This window comes from Canis aureus, chromosome 29, assembly GCF_053574225.1.
Source record: "Canis aureus isolate CA01 chromosome 29, VMU_Caureus_v.1.0, whole genome shotgun sequence".
NCBI lineage: Eukaryota > Metazoa > Chordata > Mammalia > Carnivora > Canidae > Canis > Canis aureus.
In genome coordinates, this window is record NC_135639.1 from 27,007,740 (window position 1) to 27,022,571 (window position 14,832).

General features: G+C 43.1%; 1 protein-coding gene and 1 long non-coding RNA gene across 2 annotated transcripts in view; one reads left to right on the forward strand and one right to left on the reverse strand.

The window, feature by feature from the left end:
• Window positions 1-281: 281 nt before the first annotated feature.
• The window catches only part of LOC144301223 (uncharacterized), a 38,083-nt gene continuing 23,532 nt past the window's right edge, over window positions 282-14,832 (reverse strand). The window contains exons 2-4 of the long non-coding RNA XR_013368009.1: window positions 8,974-9,195; window positions 2,645-2,987; window positions 282-2,297 (exon numbers count right to left, since the gene is read on the reverse strand). This is a non-coding gene — a long non-coding RNA (uncharacterized LOC144301223). The remainder of the gene's footprint in view (window positions 2,298-2,644; window positions 2,988-8,973; window positions 9,196-14,832) is intronic.
• FBXW4 (F-box and WD repeat domain containing 4) overlaps window positions 2,750-14,832 on the forward strand; it is a 116,860-nt gene continuing 104,777 nt past the window's right edge. Inside the window, exon 1 of the mRNA XM_077877904.1 lies at window positions 2,750-2,775. The gene's annotated coding sequence lies outside the window, so the exon portion shown is untranslated. The remainder of the gene's footprint in view (window positions 2,776-14,832) is intronic.

Genomic DNA, 14,832 nt, shown 5'->3' on the forward strand with positions numbered 1-14,832 from the left:
GCATCGGGCTCCTTGTGGGGGGCCTGCTTCTCCCTCTGCCTATGTCTCTGCCTTTGTGTGTGTGTCTTTTTTTTTTTTTTTAAGATTTTATTTATTCATTCATGAGAGAGAGAGAGAGAGAGGCAGAGACACAGAGAAGCAGGCTCCATGCAGGGAGCCGGATGTGGGACTTGATACCAGGTCTCCAGGATAAATAAATAAAATCTTTTAAAAAAACAAAAATAAATAAAATTTTTTAGTAGCCATGTTAAAAAATAACTTTTAAAAATTATTTTAAAAAGTAAGACTGATGATATATTTTATTTAACATGATTTAGAAAAATATTTCAACATGCAATCAATACAAAAATTAATGAAATTTTACATTCTTCTTTTTATACTAAATTTTCAAAATCTTATGTGTGTTTTGTGCCTACAGCACACCTCAAATTGGACTAGCCACATTTTAAGTGCTCAGTAGCCACATATGGCTAGTGACTAGTATATTGACAGGTCAGGGCTATCAATCAAGTTCAAATGCTGATATGAAATTAGAGGTCCTGCGTTCTTTGGCCTTAGTTTCACTCTTAACTACCTCCTTAAATGCCAGCCACACAGATCCATTCTGGGCCTCTTAAATTAGATACAATCTTCAACCTCTGCTTCTTTGCTCACTTTTTCCTTCCTTCCCTGCTTCCTTCCTTTACTTTCTCCCTTCCTTTCTCCCTTATCCCCCCTTTCCTTCTTTCTTTCACAACTTTATTCAGATGTAATTCACATTCTATGCAATTCATACATCTAAAATGTACAATTCAATGGTTTTCAGTATATTCTGAGTTGTGCACCATCACCACAATCAATTTTGGGACATTTCAGTTCCCTAACAAGATACTCCATTCCCTTTAGCAGTCACCCTCATCCCCCAAATCCTCCCCTAGCCCCGGCAACCACGGATCTATTTTCTGTCTTTCTGAATTTTGCTGGTCATTTTATACAAATGGAATCATACAATATATAGTATTTTGTGACTAGTTTCTTGCACTTAGCATAATGTTTCAAGGTTCTTCCTTGTTGGAGTGTGTAACAGTGCTTCATTCCTTTTTATTGCTGAGTAATATTCCATTGCGCCTTCCTTTGTGCTATGCTCTCTTCCTCTAAGACCTTCCCTTCAAGATATTGAGCCCCAAGGCCCCAACGAAAACCCAAGAAGGGAAAGAAAAATCTGCCCTTCTTAGTCCACAATGTTTAAGATAAAACACAGGACCTGTTCAGACTTTTAGAGGAAGAAATGAAATAAAGACTTTTTGAAATCATTACCTTTGTAACAAAATATATCTCTCTTAAAAAAACAAAAAAACAAAAACAAACAAACAAACAAACAAAAAAACAAAAAACCCATAAACCTCAACATGGTCCAAAAGGAAAACTTTGGATCAAACTACTGATGACTCTAGAATAGTGTACTGGGTGAGCCCATTTGGTGCAACGATAAACTGAATACGGCAACCCAGCCTCAGCTTAGAGACTTCCACAGCACAGATCAGAAGCAGTCTGACCCAGTTCCAACCTGCCTTCATCAGGCAGGATTAGATATTAGGATTATGCTTCAGGTGATTGTCTTTTTTTTTAAGATTTATTTATTTTAGAGAGAGAGGGGAGAAAGAGCAAGGGGAGGGGCAGAGGGAGAGAATTTTCAAGCAGACGCTCCCCCCACCCACTGAGCGTGGAGCCCCAGGACTCATGAGATCATGACCTGATCCAAAGGGAGAGTCCCACACTCAACCCACTGAGCTACCTACCCAGGGGACCTGGATTATGCTTCAGGTGATTCTGACTCTTCTAAGACCCCACTGTCATCTCCTCTCCACCTTCCTCCGGCTTAAGTGCATGCTCGGCCATGGCTCCATCTTTCCTCTTCCTCTCTTGACTCCTCCTTTCCTATTGCTCCCCCTTACCTCTCCCCTTTCCTCTTCACCTCTGTCCCTTCTTAGTCTCTTCTTTTTTTATCTCCCTCCTATTCACAAACTCTTCCCTTCTTTTCCACATCAGCTCCCTCCTTCCCTCGCCTCCCTGCACTGCCATCACTTTTCCTCTCTCCCCGTCTTTTCTCTCAGGGTGTCCCACATTACGTACGTGGAGCTGGGCCATCCTTGGGCTCATTTCACAGAAGACAGCCAAGGATCCAGGAGTCAGATCCAAGGATGAAATTCAGCCACATCACTTGAGGACAGTGAAGTAGAAGCTAGGTTCCTCAGCCTCCCTCACAGGATTGAAGTTCTAAAGTGGCAGAGAGTGAGCCTTATCCGTTTCAAGCCACCCTGGGGAGGAGAGTAGAAGATGCACACGGGTCCTAGAGGCACCAGTTACCTCCGTGATCTTTCCTTCACACCTTGTCGTCACCTTGGTGCCTCCTGCGCCCCAACACACATTCTTTCTCTCTCCTCGGGGTGGGGGGTGCCCTTATGCTGTCTCCCCATCTTTGATCTCCTCCCACCCTTTCTCCAGCTCTGCTCCTCTCGGGTTCCCTTCCCACTTTTCCAACTCTTTTCCGGTCCCTCTTCAGGTGAGACCCTCACTGTACAGGTACCGTGCGTGCTCCCGCCACTTCAGGTCACGTGACCCCCAGCGCCCAGGGGCGTGTCCGCAACTGGAAGACCCGGCTCACCTGCGCGCCTTCTGATTGGTTGGGCCTCTCGGGCCACCGCCTGCTTCTGCGCAGTCACGTGGGCGCAGTCACGTGGCCCCAGTCGCGTGGCCCGGGCCTCTGGGATCTAGGACCATTACTTTCCGCTGTGGGTGAGCTCGGGTTAAGTTTTAAAACTTCTCCTCTTTCTCCTGTTTGTTGAGTTTTCCATGTTATTCTGTTCACTGGTGCTTGCTAAAGAAACTCGGAAGTACATAAAAGTGAAAACAGGCAATTTCTTCCAGTGCCATGTTGCTGCTTCCTGATCTTAGCGTCTAGGTGGGAATGTGATCTTCTGTATTGTTGTTAAAACATTGGAATCCTGCTGTAAGAGTAATGGAAGTAATAGATAAAATTTATTGCTGTTTTCTATGTGCTCTTTACACTTAGCTACTGTTATTCTCAATTACAGGTAAGAAACTGGCCTTACCGAGGCTAGATCATTTGCCCTAGGTCTTCAGTTACTAAATAAGTAGTAGAGCCAGGATTTGAATCTGATTCCAGAGCCCTTGTACAGCGTCTCCCCTGCGTGGGTGGCTTTTATTTATTTTTTATTTATTTTTATTTTTTTATTTTTTGTTATTGTGGGTGGCTTTTATATGCAGTGTCTATTCTCCCCCTGATTTGGGAATAATTCCCCTGGATGTTAACTCTCCTATAATTTTATGGTCTCTGTGCAACATGCCCTATTGGTATATTTGGAAGAGAAACGCAAAGCGAGGACTGAGTTAACTCCTTTAGAAAAGGCCCATCAGGCCTGATGGAGAGCCAGCCATCCTAACCTGTCAACAGGGATACCAAAGGCTGGACCACAAAGAGGCGGCCCTTGAGGGCGAGAGGTTCTCCCTGGCAATTAGTGACCCTGTGGCCACAGCTGCAGATGCTCAATAATAATAATAACAGTGAAGGCATGGGCTAGATGCCAAGCAATTTATAGACATTATTTCAGTCAGTCCCCACAGTAATTCTGCAAGGTGGGTGAAATGACTTTACCCAAAGTCAGTGTTGTTAGGATTCAAAACCCAGGGCTATCTAATGCTAGAGTGTGTGGTATTTCCATCTTGCCCTTTGCTTTTCTGTAAAAATGTAACAGTCACTAAGGGTGAGCCTCTCTTAGGTGCCTGGTACTCTGCTTGGATTTGTCCGCGTATTATTATCTCACTGAGTCTGCGCAGTAATCCTGTCAAAAAGATAAGATGATTTCCCTTCCACAGAGGAGGAAGCTGAGGTTCAGAAAAATTCTGTAATGTACTCAAGATTATATAGCCTATTAGAAGGAGAAACAATATTCACACTCTTGATTTACTGACTCCTAAGCTTTTGCCCTCCATTTGCTGCCTATGCCAGGGCAAAGTTTTTATCTGGATTGAGGATTTAGACCAGAGCTGGGTTCAACCTGGGCAGAAACGTGTTTAGGGAACAGGTAAGAGCTCAGATCTGTCGGAATTTCTTCAGAGCTCCAGGTTCTTCCTGTGACATCTGCTATGGGGTGAACCAGAGCAAGGCTGTGAGAGGAGACAGCTGCTCCTCTTTCTATGAGGGGGTCAAAAGGAAACTGTGATGTTTCCATTGTGCTCTACTCTCCCCATCCTGTGCATCTAGGTACTGCTGAGCCTTCGGCTCTCTTGATTTTGTTTAAAAGAAGAAGATTCACAGGGGTGGAAAGAACTTTGAAGAAGAGTTATCAGTACAACCTTCCATTTGATGCTTCCCTGTGTCCCAGTTTCTTCCTCGGTTTCTCAGGCTTTCACAAGGTCTTGGGTAGGAGAGGTAAAATAACGGAGGTGGTAGCATTAGAACTGTAATAAATAGTTTTTGGTTCTGAGCACTTTACTTTTTAAATAATTTTTTAAAGATTTGTTTGTTTATTTGAAAGAGAGAGACAGTGCAAGCAAGGGGAGGGACAGAGGGAGAGAGAGAGAGAATCTCAAGCAGACTCCCCAGTGAATGCACAGCCTGACTTGGAGCTTGATCTCATGACCCCGAGATCACTACCCAAGCCAAAATCAATTCAGATGCTCAACTGACTGAGCCACCCAGGCATCCCATTTCTGAGCATTTTAAATCAGCCAGTCTTGGGGCACCTGGGTGGCTCATTGGTTGAGTGTCTCCCTTTGGCTCAGGTTGTGATCCCAGAGTCCTGGGATCGAGTCCTGCATTGGGCTCCTCGCTGGGAGCCTCCTTCTCCCTCTGCCTATGTCTCTGCCTCTCTTTGTGTCTCTCATGAAAAAATAAATGAAATCTTAAAAAAAAAAAAAAAAAACAGCCATTCTCAAAGTATGGTCTGGGGACCTCTGTGGGTTCCTAAGATCCTTTCAGGGTTCTACAAGGTCAAACTATTTTCTTTTTTTAAAGATTTTATTTATTCATGAGAGACACAGAGAGAGAGGGGCAGAAACACAGGCAGAGGGAGAAGAAGGCTCCGTGTAGGGAGCCCGATGTGGGACTCGATCCTGGGTCTCCAGGATCACACCCTGGGCTGCAGGTGGCACTAAATCGCTGAGCCACCGGGGCTGCCCTCAAACTTTTTTCATAATAATACTGACATGTTGTTTGCCTTTTTCACTCTCAATCTCTCACAAGTATATAGTGGAATTTTCCAGAAGCTACAGAATATGAAACTTCTGGAAAACCTTCATTCGTTTCATTCAGATTGTTGAATTTATTGCAACTGATTGAGGAAGCAAATATGAGGATCATGTCATCTATGAAGCCAGAAATAAGACAGATTTGCAAAAATGCAACAACCTTACTCCTCCTTGCAATTCATCTTTCTCTCCACCCTATCCCCAGGCAACCACTGATCTGCTTTCTGTTGGTTTGTATAGGTTGGTTTGTATTTTCTAAAATTTTAGGTACATGGATTATACAGTAAGTACTTTTTTTTTTTTTTAAAGTAGGCACCATGCCCAGCATGGAGCCCAATTTGAGGCTTGAACTCACAACCCTGAGATCAAGACCTGCCTGAGACTGAGAGTTGGATGCTTAACCAATCAACTGAGCCACCTAGGCACCCCATAAGTACTCTTTTGGTCTGACTTCTCTCACTTCTGCAGAGTGATTTTGAAATTCATCCATGTTATTGTGTTGGGGATGAGATTTGAACTCTGATTATGCCACTCATTAACTGTATGACTTTGGGGAAATTACTTGTCTCTTCTTCAGAGAGGAAACAGTAAATAACTCCTATCTTGCATAGTCGTGAAGATTAAATAAGTCAATATAAGTAAATAAAACATTCAGTTCCTGGTACTTACGGGGCGCTTGATAATTAGTAGTTATTTTTGAATATATGTTTGACATAAGAATCAAGGAGGGTAACTAGTACAGCATGGGTATGGGGAGAATCTTGTTTAGAATAATTTGATTCATAGCTCAGATTTAACTATTTGCTAAACATTTCTCACTTGCACACCTCAAACCTCCACACATGCCAGGCTAACCAGGAAATTTTTCTTCAGTGAGGGCTGGGGACATGGAAATTGGTAGCTTTGAAAGTCCTGCCAATTTGGAGTTACCCTGTTGGAAAAAAACAAAATCCCACTAGGCTGCTTTGAAAATGGAAAAGGTGTATTCTTTTTCATCCTCGTTGATTCCAAGTCCAGCTGGCCAGGTTTACTCAAACTTGGAATGAAAACTCCATGTCTGGGGATGGTATGGGCTTCAGAAGGTTCTTGGTCAGAGGAAGTGGGAGATTGAGGTTTTCTGTGCGACTCGTTGCAGCTGAGCCTGGGTTGGAACAAGTGCTCAAACTGAGGAGTTTCTCAGAGAATCAGTATGGGATCCCCTGCTTCTCTGCCTTTCTAAGCGCCGAGGACCATGGGGACCTGTTATAATCATGTTGTGTTTGCTACTGGCAACTGAAGCTTCTTGTATCCTCATGCTGCTGGGAGGTAACTGCTTTTTCCTAAGCCTGAAGACACAGTCTGAGAGAAAAAGAACACAAAGAGGACAAGAGAAGAGAGAAGGAGAGAGGAGGGAGGGTGAGAGAGCGCTGAATTGATTGCTGTCTGTTCAGGTCTAGCTGGAAAACACAATGAAGTGAAAAGGCTTCTTGGTTGGTGTGCTTTTCTTCATTTTTTTTCCCAGGGTTTGAAGTGGGGAGGGAGGGATGGGAAAACAGAAAGGAAGAGGTGGAGGATTGACAAGGCCTGAGCAGAAGCAGCACGAAGACTTCAGGGCCAGGGAGGGGAAAGTAACTTGGGGATTCTGGGACCCTCAGAAGGATTGGCCCTTCCTGGCCAATCCCTTACTTCCACAAGAGACTGTGGCTCAGGGTGATGCTGCCAGTAGTGCATTTGGAATGAAGAAAAGCCAAGTACCTGAAGCCTGCCCATCCCTGTCCTAGAAAAAAAACACCATATAAGTTTTCTTCCAGTTGAGTGTGGGATGGGTGTTGATGTTGGTTTTATTTTTTTCCAGTATAGAGTATTTTGAAAATTTTTATTTTACTACTTTATGCGCAGCATTATCCGAAGTGCTTTACAGGCCTTATCTCAGTTAATTCTTACAACCACCTTGCAAGATGTGGGTTCTATTATTAACTCCATTTTATAGATTAAGAAACAGAAGCTAGAAAGGTTGAGTAAAGAACCTAAGGTAACCGGTAAGCAGCAGAACCAGGCTTCATCCTCAGGTCTCTCTGAACTCTGAGCCTGCATTCTTAAGTACTATACTATGCCTGCATTTCCATATAGTCTTTTAAATAGCTCACAGTTTACTGTTACTGGGAGGGAAGGAGGGAGATAGACAGTCATGTGTGAAAGCCACTATGCTACAATGTAATCACAACAGGCTGGACTAACTAGTGAGTTGGAGGCCTTTGGAAGCCAAGGAAGAGAATGTGTACTACTTCTATAAGCCTGGGTTGATGGGTTTAAGGAAGTCTTTTTACTTCTTCTTCTTCTTCTTCTTCTTCTTCTTCTTCTTCTTCTTCTTCTTCCTTTTTTTTTTTTTTTAACATGACTTTTTAAAAGATTAAAAACTCAAGCTACAGAACTTACTGCCTGACATGAAACCCAGCTCTGCCACTTATTAGCACTGTGACCCTGGTTAAATTAGTTACCCTCAGGGCACCTAGGTGGTTCAGTTGGTTAAGCATCTGCCTTCAGCTCAGGTTATGATCCCAAGGTTCTGGGACCGAGCCCCTGTGTTGGGCTCCCCACACAGTGGGGAGCTGGCTTCTCCTTCTCCTCCTCGTTCCTGCTCTCTGTCGCATGCTCTCTCTCAAATAAATAAATAAAATCTTTTAAAAAATTATTCTCTCTGAGATTCAAGCTCTTCATCTATAAAATGAGGATACATCCATTCAACAGACGTTTACTTGAGCTGTTTTGTGTCAGACACTGTTTTAAGCAACAGAGAGATATTGGTGAACAAGATAGACAAGACCTGACACTTCCAGAGCTTTAGGATAATAATCATACCTACCTCATGGTGCTGAAGGGTCTGGAACATCTAGCTCTTCACTCCTATCTTTTCTTTCCTCAACTCAAGCTCCATTTCCTCCATTTCCAAAGAAGTCTTCCCTGACCTGCCTGACTAGGTCCATTTCCATAGGACTGTGGACCTACCCTTTATAACACTAGGCATCATTGTAAGCGGTTTGATTCTTTGAAGCCTGTAAATTCCTTGAGGACAGGTACAGTGTCTGATTTCTGGTTTGGTTTTGTTTTTAACTCAGCAGTGACTAGTTCATATTAGGCTTTCATCAAATACTTGTTGAATGAGTAAATGAAATGAGATAATGCATGTAAAGGAGTTGGTGTGTGGACTTGGCACAGTCAGCACATAGTGAAATACTCTCTTCTGTTATAACTTGGCACTTACTCTTCTTGATTTGAAAACTGAAATAGCCCCATCCACACCTACTTGTCTTTGACATCTACTGCTGTGCAATGGATTCTGCTGGTTGATACTTAACTGCCATTGCCCCTTTCTTGTTGGCAGACCCTGGATGCTATGTGATTGTTCACCCTTCCCCTCAGACTAGTAAGCAGCACAGCTAGTCCAAAAATCTACAGATGGCCAATAAGCAAGTGAAAGATGCTCGACGTCTCTAATTGTTAGGGAAAATAAATCAAAACCACAGTAGGCTACTACATCACACTGATTAGGATGGCTGCTATATAAAAACACTGAAAAAAAACCCCAAACCAGGAAATAACAGTGTTGGTGTGGATGTGAAGAAATTGGAACCCCCCCCCCCCCAAAAAAAAAAAAGAAATTGGAACCCTTGTGGGAATGTAAAATGGTGCAGCTGCTATGGAAAACAGGATGGCAGTTCCTCAAAAAATAAAAAATAGACTTACTATTTGACACAGAAATTCCCCTTCTGGGTATATGCCCTTCAGAATTGAAAGCAGGGTCTTGGGCAGCCCCGGTGGCTCAGCGGTTTAGTGTCGCCTTCAGCCCAGGGCGTGATCCTGGAGACCCGGGATCGAGTCCCACGTCAGGCTCTCTGCATGGAGCCTGCTTCTCCCTCTGCCTGAGTCTTCTCTCTCTCTGTGCGTCTCTAATGAATAAACAAAAATCTTAAAAAAAAAAAAAAAAGAAAGCAGGGTCTCAAAGAGATATTTCTACACTCATGTTCATAGCAGCATTCTTTGTAAAAGCCAAAAGGTGGAATAACCCATGTGTATTGGTGGATGATAGATAAATAAAATTTGGCATATACATTCAATGGAATATGATTAGCCTTAAAAAGGAAATTCTGACACATACTTCAATATGGATGAACCTTGAGGACATCATGTTGAGTGAAACAAGCCAGATACAGAAAGACAAATAGTGCATGATTCCACTTATGTGAGATATCTAGAGTAGTCAAATACATAGAGACAGAAAGTAGAATGGTGGTTACCGGGGCTGGGAGAAAGAAGATGGGGAGTTACTGATTAATAGGCACAGAGTTGCAGTTTTATCAGATGGAAAGAGTTCTGTGGATGGATGGTGGTATTGGTGACACAATAAAGTGGATGTACATAAAGCTTTACATTTGAAAATGGTGAAGATGGTCAGTTTAAAAAAATACTTTATTTATTTATTTGAGAGAGAGAGAATGCAGGAGAGAAAACCAATCTGACTCCACATTGCACACCACTCCGATCTCCCTTCAAGGAAGAACTTGCAATGTGGCTGCCCTTTTGAGTCAAACCTATGCTCTTCATAGGCAACCCATGCTAATGACTGAGCATGGTGGGGGTGCCAGGGCCTGGCCATTTCTGCCTATGTAGGACTCCTCTTAACCGGCAGTCCTTCCTGTAGAGCCTTTCTCTGCCCAATCTGGCTTCTCCCCTCTTTTATCTTTACCAGGCATTACCACCCTCCACCCCAACCTGCTTGCACATCGCCCTGTATCTCAGCGCTTGCTTCCTGGAGAACCCATTTGACACAGAGTGGAAAATAATAATAACTCCTTTTAAGGGATTTGTGCAGCCTGGTCTGAAAATAGTAGGCCTGCTTGTTCTTTCTTGTCTATTTATTTATTTATTTATTTATTTAAAAGATTTTATTTTCCTATTTATTCATGAGAGACACAGAGTGAGAGAGAGGTAGAGACAGGCAGAGGGAGAAGCAGGCTCCATGCAGGGAGCCCGATGTGGGATTCGATCCCGGGTCTCCAGGATCACACCCTGGGCTGCAGGCAGCGCTAAACTGCTGCGCCACTGGGGCTGCCCTCTTGTCCTTTTTAAAAAAGATGTATTCATTTATTAGAGAGAGATTGAGTGTGAATGTGTGTGTGAGGAAGGGCAGAGGGAGAGAATCTCAAGCAGACTCCCCCGCTGAGCACAAGCCTGATGCAGGGCTTGATCCCATAACCCTGAGATCATGACCAGAGCTGAAACCAAGAGCCAGACACTCAATTGATTGTACAACCCAGGTGCCCCTATATCGTTCTAAACACATTCCAAGTACTTGGAATAACAGATCAGCAGACACTCTAATTGAGTGAATGGTAAGTACTTATTCATGCTAGCACTGTACTAGAGGTCTTACATTCTTTATCTCATTCAGCCCTCAAGGAAGTCCTATGAGATGGGCATAAGTAGCCTTATTTACCAGATTGAGTAAAACCCAGTCTTGAAATACTAGGTGATACATTCCAAGGTCACATCAGAAGGTGACAGATCTCATTTTATTCAGATCTGGCTGTCACCCTGTCAGAGAGCTCTGCTTTCCCTGTCTAAAATACCTCCTCTACCTTCATTCTCTACTCATCTACCCACTGTACCACTCTTGACGTTACCTGTTTATGTGTTTATTGTCTGTCTCTCTCTCTGAAAGGGAAACTTACCAGGGCAGTGGTCCTGTCTTACTTAGTGCTGTATGCTCAGAACCAAGAACAGTGTCTGTACTTAGCAGTGCTCAACTAGTCAGTGAATGGATGCATAAAGAAACTAAGCTCATCTTCAGGTCATGTTTATATTCATTGTTTTAAATAATAATATACCCTATTTGAATAATACTGCAGTTTACAAAGTGTTTCTACTGTCCTCTCCTTTGGTCCTCACAGAAGTCTTTGAGGTTGGACTGACACTGTTGCTTCTTCTAGAAGGCCCCCTAACACTAGCTGTTCTCTGTGCCTGGAATGCTTTCCTTCCGCTTCTTTGCCTACATCACTCTATGCCTCCTTTGTCACTTCCTTAGGGAGGCTGGCCCTGGCCTTACAGCCTGGGTTAGGAACCTGAGCTACATGCTCTCATCATACCTTATAAATCTCTTGTAGGCCTTATCACAATGGTAGTTAAATAATTACATAATTATTTTATGATCGACTCCCCTACTAGCCAAGGCTCCATGAAGACAGGGTCTTGCTGTGCCTGTATATACCTATGCGCCTGATACACTGTGGTGCTCATTATATACATATATGTATATGAATATGCATGTGTACTTGGACACCTATGTGTCTAAAATGAATTATTTCCAATCAACCGATGGGGAAATCAAAACCCTATGTTCTAGGGATGCCTGGGTGGCTCAGCGGTTGAGCATCTGCCTTCAGCTCAGAGCATGATCCTGGGATCTGGGATCAAGTCCCACATGAGGCTCCTTGCAGGGAGCCTGCTTCTCCCTCTGCCTGTGTCTCTGCCTCTCTCTCTGTCTCTCATGAATACATAAATAAAATCTTAAAAAACAAACAAACCTATGTTTGAGGTTGTAGGCTGGAAAACTATTTTGTTTGTTACTCATAGTAAGAAATTTATTGTCCATCGTGACCCCAGGAAACACATTCACACACATATGCAATAGTGCTTATACTTATTATGGACTAAGCACTGATATTTTTTTTAAGCACTGATATTTTTATATTATATTCAACTTGACTCCATTAAAAAATGTGTAGTTCCAATTTATTTCACTAATTTCATGACCAACTGTTGTCTGAACAACCTTGGCCTAAGTGATTTGTTCAAGGTCACCTGACTAGCATAGTGGTGGGATCAGAAAAATAATTCAGTTTTTTCATACCTAGTATACTTTGGTGGATTTCTTACCCTAAGGAAAACTATCACAAAGTCTTGTATCAGTTTTGATAACCAAAGAACAAATTTGTTCTGCTTTTCAGCCATAATTAAGGCAATGCCAGTCTCACCATCTGTAGGCATTTCAATTTGGTTCGTCCAAATACCTTGGCTCTCTGCAGCGCAGCTGCTCAGAAGGTTCTTCTCAGAAACTCTAAAGGAAAAGATTTAGTCATAATGGGTGGCACACCTATACTTGTGGAATTCTCATCCGAATTACACCAAACATTAACATATGGAGAAAGGCACATGGCATATTAAATGATTTACTGGGGTCAAAGATCGAGTCAATGGCAGGCCTACAGTTAACCTGCCACACATCCTCAGAGTCTGCTGGCTGACAGAAGGAAGCCTGGGCTAGGCAGGGCAGTCAGCCTGGACCTGGTCAGCCATCAGCCAGTTAATCTACAACGGCACCTTTTCCTACCAGAGGCAGGTTTGACTTGAACTCCTGGGAGACCTGCCTTCTTGGAATCTAGATTTCTCTGCTTCAGAGTCTAGTTTGGCTAGTGTTGGACACAGAAGCCTAGAGAAGGCTGAAACTTGTTTATTTGTTCTTTTATTCCTGGATTTATAATTTGACCTTAATATACTGTATGTCTGTACATGTGTTGATCTCAAAAAAATGTTTGAGCTTGCCTGCTTCTCAGGCCATGTTGGCAGGCAGCTGTTAAAGCCATCAGCGATGTTTGCTTCCAGTTACAAAAGAAAACATTCTCTATTTGGGGCTATGTTGTTGTTTTTTTTTTCTTTCCTGATTTAAAAGGGGAAATATGGTTCCCAGTAGAGATGTGGGGCTGCCCCATCCCCTTCAGAGCTGAGAATGACTAAGAACCCTTTTCGGCACACCTGGTTCAGGATCTTTCTAATATTCATGCTCTTTTTCTCTCCCCGTGGAAGTATTCTTAGGGGATTTAGTTTAGAATTGTTTGAGCAACTGGGCAGGTTTTTTGCCCTTCCCTGGGGATATAGTTTATAGTTCAACATCTCCCTCAAATTCTGGTGTGCTGTTAGTTAAGGAAGAGTCAGGTTTGTCCCATTCTCAGGTGCACTGATGACACAGCTGCTGATGGGACCAAGGAAACATGAGTCATTCTAACCTCTGCCCAGAACCTTTGAAAGAATGCACAAACCCTGACCTTGCTTTGGAGAGACCATCTGGGGAAAACTGTATTTCCCCAAATATATAGAAAATTGAGAGTTCCTCTGGGTGGGGAGTAGGGAAAAACAGATGGCAAATGTGGGGTTTGCATATGCAAATATTTGTTTCAGAGAAAATGATTTAACATGGTAAGTACACTCTTGAAAGACTGACCTGGGGATGCCTGAGCGGCTCAGCGGTTAAGCATCTGCCTTCCGCTCAGGGTATGATCCTGGGATCTAGGATCAAGTCCCACATCAGGCTCCTTGTGGAGAGCCTGCTTCTCCCTCTGCCTGTGTCTCTGCCTCTCTCTCTCTCTCTCTCTGTCTTTCATGAATAAATAAATAAAATCTTAAAAAAAAAATGACCTGGGGAGGAGCATGGGAAGAGTTGGAGGTAAAGGGGAGGGAAGAACAGAGAAGCCAGACAATAGGTGGGAAACAAGACACAAGGCAGTGTGATTTGCTGGAGATTGGAGGTGCCTTTGGCAGACCAAAGCTCAGTAACCAGCTGGAAGAGGGAGGGATGGGAAGAGTTGAAAACGAGGAATGGAAACCTCCAGGGAAAGTATGGCTGCCTAACTGAAAGAGGCTTGGAGGAAAAAAAAAAAAAAAGGAACTCAACAAATAGTGCCTCAGAAGATTCCAGCAATGGTTAGAATTACAGGACAGTTTGGACTTTTAGTGGAAGATGCCATTTAAGCTACTACATGAAAGGTCTCAAGAACCCCAGGATTTCTTATTGAAGGACAAAGTCAAGTTGAAACTGCTAATCACCTGAACGCATGACTCTAAGAAACAAGACTTTTAAATGGTATCTTTTTCAAAATTCCAGATTCCAGTTGTTTATTGCTGGCATATAGGCAAGTGATTGACCTTTGTATCCTGACCTTTTTTTTTTAAATTTTTTTATGTATTTATGATAGTCACAGAGAGAGAGAGAGAGAGAGAGAGAGGCAGAGACACAGGCAGAGGGAGAAACAGAGGGAGAAGCAGGCTCCATGCACCGGGAGCCTGATGTGGGATTCGATCCCGGGTCTCCAGGATTGCGCCCTGGGCCAAAGGCAGGCGCCAAACCGCTGCGCCACCCAGGGATCCCGTATCCTGACCTTCTAACAAAGACTCTCTTTCCATTTATCTAGGCATCTTTGCTTGTTTCATTGGTGTTGTCTAGTTTTCTAGATGTAGATCCTATTCATGTTTGGTTAGATTTATACCTGGTATTTGGTTTTTTTGGATGCTACCGTAAATGGTTTTTAAAATTTCAGGTCTGAATTGCTCATTGCTCGTCTGCAGGAGAGCACAAGAAACTAGAATTTACCTTCTTAACTACCATTTTGAGCTTGTTCCCAAAGACACTCTGAGCCAGGGAAAGCTGGGGCGGGATGGGTCAGTAATCACAGTTGTCCCCTCTCTCTCCTTCCTCATTCTGTAAATATTTGTTTATTTCATTTGACTGAGTTGATGTTTGGCTAAAGAGCAGCTAGAGAGGAGGAGGTGCTG